We start from the raw sequence: 10,962 nt of genomic DNA on the forward strand, positions 1-10,962 counted from the left end.
CACACAGGTATTATACTGTATTTAACACATCAGCGCTGTAACATTATTGATATCATACAGGTATTATACTATATTTAACACAGCAGCACTGTAACATTATTGATATCACACAGGTATTATACTGTATTTAACACAGCAGCACTGTAACATTATTGATATCACACAGGTATTATACTGTATTTAACACAGCAGCACTGTAACATTATTGATATCATACTGGTATTATACTGTATTTAACACAGCAGCACTGTAACATTATTGATATCACACTGGTATTATACTGTATTTAACACAGCAGCACTGTAACATTATTGATATCATACAGGTATTATACTGTATTTAACACAGCAGCACTGTAACATTATTGATATCACACAGGTATTATACTGTATTTAACACAGCAGCACTGTAACATTATTGATATCACACAGGTATTATACTGTATTTAACACAGCAGCACTGTAACATTATTGATATCACACAGGTATTATACTGTATTTAACACAGCAGCACTGTAACATTATTGATATCATACAGGTATTATACTGTATTTAACACAGCAGCACTGTAACATTATTGATATCACACAGGTATTATACTGTATTTAACACAGCAGCACTGTAACATTATTGATATCACACAGGTATTATACTGTATTTAACACATCAGCGCTGTAACATTATTGATATCATACAGGTATTATACTATATTTAACACAGCAGCACTGTAACATTATTGATATCACACAGGTATTATACTGTATTTAACACAGCAGCACTGTAACATTATTGATATCACACAGGTATTATACTGTATTTAACACAGCAGCACTGTAACATTATTGATATCATACTGGTATTATACTGTATTTAACACAGCAGCACTGTAACATTATTGATATCACACTGGTATTATACTGTATTTAACACAGCAGCACTGTAACATTATTGATATCATACAGGTATTATACTGTATTTAACACAGCAGCACTGTAACATTATTGATATCACACAGGTATTATACTGTATTTAACACAGCAGCACTGTAACATTATTGATATCATACAGGTATTATACTGTATTTAACACAGCAGCACTGTAACATTATTGATATCATACAGGTATTATACTGTATTTAACACAGCAGCACTGTAACATTATTGATATCACACAGGTATTATACTGTATTTAACACAGCAGCACTGTAACATTATTGATATCACACTGGTATTATACTGTATTTAACACAGCAGCACTGTAACATTATTGATATCACACAGGTATTATACTGTATTTAACACAGCAGCACTGTAACATTATTGATATCATACAGGTATTATACTGTATTTAACACAGCAGCGCTGTAACATTATTGATATCATACTATACTGTATTTAACACATCAGCGCTGTAACATTATTGATATCATACAGGTATTATACTGTATTTAACACAGCAGCACTGTAACATTATTGATATCACACAGGTATTATACTGTATTTAACACAGCAGCACTGTAACATTATTGATATCACACAGGTATTATACTGTATTTAACACAGCAGCACTGTAACATTATTGATATCATACAGGTATTATACTGTATTTAACACAGCAGCACTGTAACATTATTGATATCACACAGGTATTATACTGTATTTAACACAGCAGCACTGTAACATTATTGATATCACACTGGTATTATACTGTATTTAACACAGCAGCACTGTAACATTATTGATATCACACTGGTATTATACTGTATTTAACACAGCAGCACTGTAACATTATTGATATCATACAGGTATTATACTGTATTTAACACAGCAGCACTGTAACATTATTGATATCACACTATACTGTATTTAACACAGCAGCACTGTAACATTATTGATATCATACAGGTATTATACTGTATTTAACACAGCAGCACTGTAACATTATTGATATCATACAGGTATTATACTGTATTTAACACAGCAGCACTGTAACATTATTGATATCACACAGGTATTATACTGTATTTAACACATCAGCACTGTAACATTATTGATATCACACTGGTATTATACTGTATTTAACACAGCAGCACTGTAACATTATTGATATCACACTGGTATTATACTGTATTTAACACAGCAGCACTGTAACATTATTGATATCATACAGGTATTATACTGTATTTAACACAGCAGCACTGTAACATTATTGATATCACACAGGTATTATACTGTATTTAACACATCAGCACTGTAACATTATTGATATCACACTATACTGTATTTAACACAGCAGCGCTGTAACATTATTGATATCATACAGGTATTATACTGTATTTAACACAGCAGCACTGTAACATTATTGATATCACACTATACTGTATTTAACACAGCAGCGCTGTAACATTATTGATATCACACTATACTGTATTTAACACAGCAGCGCTGTAACATTATTGATATCACACAGGTATTATACTGTATTTAACACAGCAGCGCTGTAACATTATTGATATCACACTATACTGTATTTAACACAGCAGCGCTGTAACATTATTGATATCACACAGGTATTATACTGTATTTAACACAGTAGCGCTGTAACATTATTGATATCAAACAGGTATTATACTGTATTTAACACAGCAGCACTGTAACATTATTGATATCATACTATACTGTATTTAACACAGCAGCACTGTAACATTATTGATATCATACAGGTATTATACTGTATTTAACACAGCAGCACTGTAACATTATTGATATCATACAGGTATTATACTGTATTTAACACAGCAGCACTGTAACATTATTGATATCACACAGGTATTATACTGTATTTAACACAGCAGCACTGTAACATTATTGATATCACACAGGTATTATACTGTATTTAACACAGCAGCACTGTAACATTATTGATATCATACAGGTATTATACTGTATTTAACACAGCAGCACTGTAACATTATTGATATCACACTGGTATTATACTGTATTTAACACAGCAGCACTGTGACATTATTGATATCATACAGGTATTATACTGTATTTAACACAGCAGCACTGTAACATTATTGATATCACACAGGTATTATACTGTATTTAACACAGCAGCACTGTAACATTATTGATATCACACAGGTATTATACTGTATTTAACACAGCAGCGCTGTAACATTATTGATATCACACAGGTATTATACTGTATTTAACACAGCAGCACTGTAACATTATTGATATCACACAGGTATTATACTGTATTTAACACAGCAGCACTGTAACATTATTGATATCACACAGGTATTATACTGTATTTAACACAGCAGCACTGTAACATTATTGATATCATACAGGTATTATACTGTATTTAACACAGCAGCACTGTAACATTATTGATATCACACAGGTATTATACTGTATTTAACACAGCAGCACTGTAACATTATTGATATCAAACAGGTATTATACTGTATTTAACACAGCAGCGCTGTAACATTATTGATATCACACAGGTATTATACTGTATTTAACACAGCAGCACTGTAACATTATTGATATCACACAGGTATTATACTGTATTTAACACAGCAGCACTGTAACATTATTGATATCACACTGGTATTATACTGTATTTAACACAGCAGCACTGTAACATTATTGATATCATACAGGTATTATACTGTATTTAACACAGCAGCACTGTAACATTATTGATATCACACAGGTATTATACTGTATTTAACACAGCAGCACTGTAACATTATTGATATCATACAGGTATTATACTGTATTTAACACAGCAGCACTGTAACATTATTGATATCACACAGGTATTATACTGTATTTAACACAGCAGCACTGTAACATTATTGATATCATACAGGTATTATACTGTATTTAACACAGCAGCGCTGTAACATTATTGATATCACACAGGTATTATACTGTATTTAACACAGCAGCGCTGTAACATTATTGATATCACACAGGTATTATACTGTATTTAACACAGCAGCACTGTAACATTATTGATATCATACAGGTATTATACTGTATTTAACACAGCAGCGCTGTAACATTATTGATATCACACAGGTATTATACTGTATTTAACACAGCAGCGCTGTAACATTATTGATATCACACAGGTATTATACTGTATTTAACACAGCAGCACTGTAACATTATTGATATCACACAGGTATTATACTGTATTTAACACAGCAGCACTGTAACATTATTGATATCATACAGGTATTATACTGTATTTAACACAGCAGCACTGTAACATTATTGATATCACACAGGTATTATACTGTATTTAACACAGCAGCGCTGTAACATTATTGATATCATACTGGTATTATACTGTATTTAACACAGCAGCGCTGTAACATTATTGATATCACACAGGTATTATACTGTATTTAACACAGCAGCACTGTAACATTATTGATATCATACAGGTATTATACTGTATTTAACACAGCAGCGCTGTAACATTATTGATATCACACAGGTATTATACTGTATTTAACACAGCAGCACTGTAACATTATTGATATCACACAGGTATTATACTGTATTTAACACAGCAGCACTGTAACATTATTGATATCACACAGGTATTATACTGTATTTAACACAGCAGCACTGTGACATTATTGATATCACACAGGTATTATACTGTATTTAACACAGCAGCACTGTAACATTATTGATATCACACAGGTATTATACTGTATTTAACACAGCAGCACTGTAACATTATTGATATCACACAGGTATTATACTGTATTTAACACAGCAGCGCTGTAACATTATTGATATCACACTATACTGTATTTAACACAGCAGCGCTGTAACATTATTGATATCACACAGGTATTATACTGTATTTAACACAGCAGCACTGTAACATTATTGATATCACACAGGTATTATACTGTATTTAACACAGCAGCACTGTAACATTATTGATATCACACAGGTATTATACTGTATTTAACACAGCAGCGCTGTAACATTATTGATATCATACAGGTATTATACTGTATTTAACACAGCAGCACTGTAACATTATTGATATCACACAGGTATTATACTGTATTTAACACAGCAGCACTGTAACATTATTGATATCACACAGGTATTATACTGTATTTAACACAGCAGCGCTGTAACATTATTGATATCATACAGGTATTATACTGTATTTAACACAGCAGCGCTGTAACATTATTGATATCACACAGGTATTATACTGTATTTAACACAGCAGCACTGTAACATTATTGATATCACACAGGTATTATACTGTATTTAACACAGCAGCGCTGTAACATTATTGATATCACACAGGTATTATACTGTATTTAACACAGCAGCACTGTAACATTATTGATATCATACAGGTATTATACTGTATTTAACACAGCAGCACTGTAACATTATTGATATCATACTATACTGTATTTAACACAGCAGCACTGTAACATTATTGATATCACACAGGTATTATACTGTATTTAACACAGCAGCACTGTAACATTATTGATATCATACAGGTATTATACTGTATTTAACACAGCAGCACTGTAACATTATTGATATCATACAGGTATTATACTGTATTTAACACAGCAGCACTGTAACATTATTGATATCATACTATACTGTATTTAACACAGCAGCACTGTAACATTATTGATATCATACAGGTATTATACTGTATTTAACACAGCAGCACTGTAACATTATTGATATCATACAGGTATTATACTGTATTTAACACAGCAGCACTGTAACATTATTGATATCATACAGGTATTATACTGTATTTAACACAGCAGCACTGTAACATTATTGATATCACACAGGTATTATACTGTATTTAACACAGCAGCACTGTAACATTATTGATATCACACAGGTATTATACTGTATTTAACACAGCAGCGCTGTAACATTATTGATATCATACTATACTGTATTTAACACAGCAGCGCTGTAACATTATTGATATCACACTGGTATTATACTGTATTTAACACAGCAGCACTGTAACATTATTGATATCACACTGGTATTATACTGTATTTAACACAGCAGCACTGTAACATTATTGATATCACACTGGTATTATACTGTATTTAACACAGCAGCACTGTAACATTATTGATATCACACTGGTATTATACTGTATTTAACACAGCAGCACTGTAACATTATTGATATCATACAGGTATTATACTGTATTTAACACAGCAGCACTGTAACATTATTGATATCACACAGGTATTATACTGTATTTAACACAGCAGCACTGTAACATTATTGATATCATACAGGTATTATACTGTATTTAACACAGCAGCACTGTAACATTATTGATATCACACAGGTATTATACTGTATTTAACACAGCAGCACTGTAACATTATTGATATCATACAGGTATTATACTGTATTTAACACAGCAGCGCTGTAACATTATTGATATCACACAGGTATTATACTGTATTTAACACAGCAGCGCTGTAACATTATTGATATCACACAGGTATTATACTGTATTTAACACAGCAGCACTGTAACATTATTGATATCATACAGGTATTATACTGTATTTAACACAGCAGCGCTGTAACATTATTGATATCACACAGGTATTATACTGTATTTAACACAGCAGCGCTGTAACATTATTGATATCACACAGGTATTATACTGTATTTAACACAGCAGCACTGTAACATTATTGATATCACACAGGTATTATACTGTATTTAACACAGCAGCACTGTCACATTATTGATATCATACAGGTATTATACTGTATTTAACACAGCAGCACTGTAACATTATTGATATCACACAGGTATTATACTGTATTTAACACAGCAGCGCTGTAACATTATTGATATCATACTGGTATTATACTGTATTTAACACAGCAGCGCTGTAACATTATTGATATCACACAGGTATTATACTGTATTTAACACAGCAGCACTGTAACATTATTGATATCATACAGGTATTATACTGTATTTAACACAGCAGCGCTGTAACATTATTGATATCACACAGGTATTATACTGTATTTAACACAGCAGCACTGTAACATTATTGATATCACACAGGTATTATACTGTATTTAACACAGCAGCACTGTAACATTATTGATATCACACAGGTATTATACTGTATTTAACACAGCAGCACTGTGACATTATTGATATCACACAGGTATTATACTGTATTTAACACAGCAGCGCTGTAACATTATTGATATCACACTATACTGTATTTAACACAGCAGCGCTGTAACATTATTGATATCACACAGGTATTATACTGTATTTAACACAGCAGCACTGTAACATTATTGATATCACACAGGTATTATACTGTATTTAACACAGCAGCACTGTAACATTATTGATATCACACAGGTATTATACTGTATTTAACACAGCAGCGCTGTAACATTATTGATATCATACAGGTATTATACTGTATTTAACACAGCAGCACTGTAACATTATTGATATCACACAGGTATTATACTGTATTTAACACAGCAGCGCTGTAACATTATTGATATCATACAGGTATTATACTGTATTTAACACAGCAGCGCTGTAACATTATTGATATCACACAGGTATTATACTGTATTTAACACAGCAGCACTGTAACATTATTGATATCACACAGGTATTATACTGTATTTAACACAGCAGCGCTGTAACATTATTGATATCACACAGGTATTATACTGTATTTAACACAGCAGCACTGTAACATTATTGATATCATACAGGTATTATACTGTATTTAACACAGCAGCACTGTAACATTATTGATATCATACTATACTGTATTTAACACAGCAGCACTGTAACATTATTGATATCACACAGGTATTATACTGTATTTAACACAGCAGCACTGTAACATTATTGATATCATACAGGTATTATACTGTATTTAACACAGCAGCACTGTAACATTATTGATATCATACAGGTATTATACTGTATTTAACACAGCAGCACTGTAACATTATTGATATCATACTATACTGTATTTAACACAGCAGCACTGTAACATTATTGATATCATACAGGTATTATACTGTATTTAACACAGCAGCACTGTAACATTATTGATATCATACAGGTATTATACTGTATTTAACACAGCAGCACTGTAACATTATTGATATCATACAGGTATTATACTGTATTTAACACAGCAGCACTGTAACATTATTGATATCACACAGGTATTATACTGTATTTAACACAGCAGCACTGTAACATTATTGATATCACACAGGTATTATACTGTATTTAACACAGCAGCGCTGTAACATTATTGATATCATACTATACTGTATTTAACACAGCAGCGCTGTAACATTATTGATATCACACTGGTATTATACTGTATTTAACACAGCAGCACTGTAACATTATTGATATCACACTGGTATTATACTGTATTTAACACAGCAGCACTGTAACTTATTGATATCACACTGGTATTATACTGTATTTAACACAGCAGCACTTGTAACATTATTGATATCACACTGGTATTATACTGTATTTAACACAGCAGCACTGTAACATTATTGATATCACACAGGTATTATACTGTATTTAACACAGCAGCACTGTAACATTATTGATATCACACAGGTATTATACTGTATTTAACACAGCAGCACTGTAACATTATTGATATCACACAGGTATTATACTGTATTTAACACAGCAGCGCTGTAACATTATTGATATCACACAGTTATTATACTGTATTTAACACAGCAGCGCTGTAACATTATTGATATCACACAGGTATTATACTGTATTTAACACAGCAGCACTGTAACATTATTGATATCACACTGGTATTATACTGTATTTAACACAGCAGCCACTGTGACATTATTGATATCACACAGGTATTATACTGTATTTAACACAGCAGCACTGTAACATTATTGATATCATACTGGTATTATACTGTATTTAACACAGCAGCACTGTAACATTATTGATATCACACAGGTATTATACTGTATTTAACACAGCAGCACTGTAACATTATTGATATCATACTGGTATTATACTGTATTTAACACAGCAGCACTGTAACATTATTGATATCACACAGGTATTATACTGTATTTAACACAGCAGCACTGTAACATTATTGATATCACACAGGTATTATACTGTATTTAACACAGCAGCACTGTAACATTATTGATATCACACAGGTATTATACTGTATTTAACACAGCAGCACTGTAACATTATTGATATCACACAGGTATTATACTGTATTTAACACAGCAGCACTGTAACATTATTGATATCACACAGGTATTATACTGTATTTAACACAGCAGCACTGTAACATTATTGATATCATACAGGTATTATACTGTATTTAACACAGCAGCACTGTAACATTATTGATATCACACAGGTATTATACTGTATTTAACACAGCAGCACTGTAACATTATTGATATCATACAGGTATTATACTGTATTTAACACAGCAGCACTGTAACATTATTGATATCATACAGGTATTATACTGTATTTAACACAGCAGCACTGTAACATTATTGATATCATACAGGTATTATACTGTATTTAACACAGCAGCACTGTAACATTATTGATATCATACAGGTATTATACTGTATTTAACACAGCAGCACTGTAACATTATTGATATCATACAGGTATTATACTGTATTTAACACAGCAGCACTGTAACATTATTGATATCACACAGGTATTATACTGTATTTAACACAGCAGCACTGTAACATTATTGATATCACACAGGTATTATACTGTATTTAACACAGCAGCACTGTAACATTATTGATATCACACAGGTATTATACTGTATTTAACACAGCAGCACTGTAACATTATTGATATCATACAGGTATTATACTGTATTTAACACAGCAGCACTGTAACATTATTGATATCATACAGGTATTATACTGTATTTAACACAGCAGCACTGTAACATTATGATATCACAGGTATTATACTGTATTTTAACACAGCAGCACTGTAACATTATTGATCAACAGGTATTATACTGTATTTAACACAGCAGCACTGTAACATTATTGATAGGTCACACAGGTATTATACTGTATTTTAACACAGCAGCACTGTAACATTATTGATATCACACAGGTATTATACTGTATTGAACACAGCAGCAAGGTAACAGTATTGATATCTGGATACAGGGTATTATAACTGTATTTAACACAGCAGGCAACTGTAACAATTAGATATCATACAGGTATTATACTGTATTTAACACAGCAGCACTGTAACATTATTGATATCATACAGGTATTATACTGTATTTAACACAGCAGCACTGTAACATTATTGATATCACACAGGTATTATACTGTATTTAACACAGCAGCACTGTAACATTATTGATATCACACAGGTATTATACTGTATTTAACACAGCAGCACTGTAACATTATTGATATCACTACAGGTATTATACTGTATTTAACACAGCAGCACTGTAACATTATTGATATCATACAGGTATTATACTGTATTTAACACAGCAGCACTGTAGACATTATTGATATCATACAGGTATTATACTGTATTTAACACAGCAGCACTGTAACATTATTGATATCACACAGGTATTATACTGTATTTAACACAGCAGCGCTGTAACATTATTGATATCACACTGGTATTATACTGTATTTAACACAGCAGCACTGTAACATTATTGATATCACACAGGTATTATACTGTATTTAACACAGCAGCGCTGTAACATTATTGATATCATACAGGTATTATACTGTATTTAACACAGCAGCGCTGTAACATTATTGATATCACACAGGTATTATACTGTAT

The 10,962-nt window shown here is 31.8% G+C and overlaps 1 protein-coding gene across 1 annotated transcript in view; it reads left to right on the forward strand.

The window, feature by feature from the left end:
* The window catches only part of LOC311243434 (protein zyg-11 homolog), a gene marked incomplete at its 5' end in the record, with an annotated part of 95,603 nt that overhangs the window by 62,598 nt on the left and 22,043 nt on the right, over window positions 1–10,962 (forward strand). The gene's annotated exons all lie outside the window — the stretch shown is intronic.

The sequence above is a fragment of the Notolepis coatsorum genome, assembly GCF_963971535.1.
Source record: "Notolepis coatsorum genome assembly, chromosome: 17".
NCBI classification, from domain to species: Eukaryota; Metazoa; Chordata; class Actinopteri; order Aulopiformes; family Paralepididae; genus Notolepis; species Notolepis coatsorum.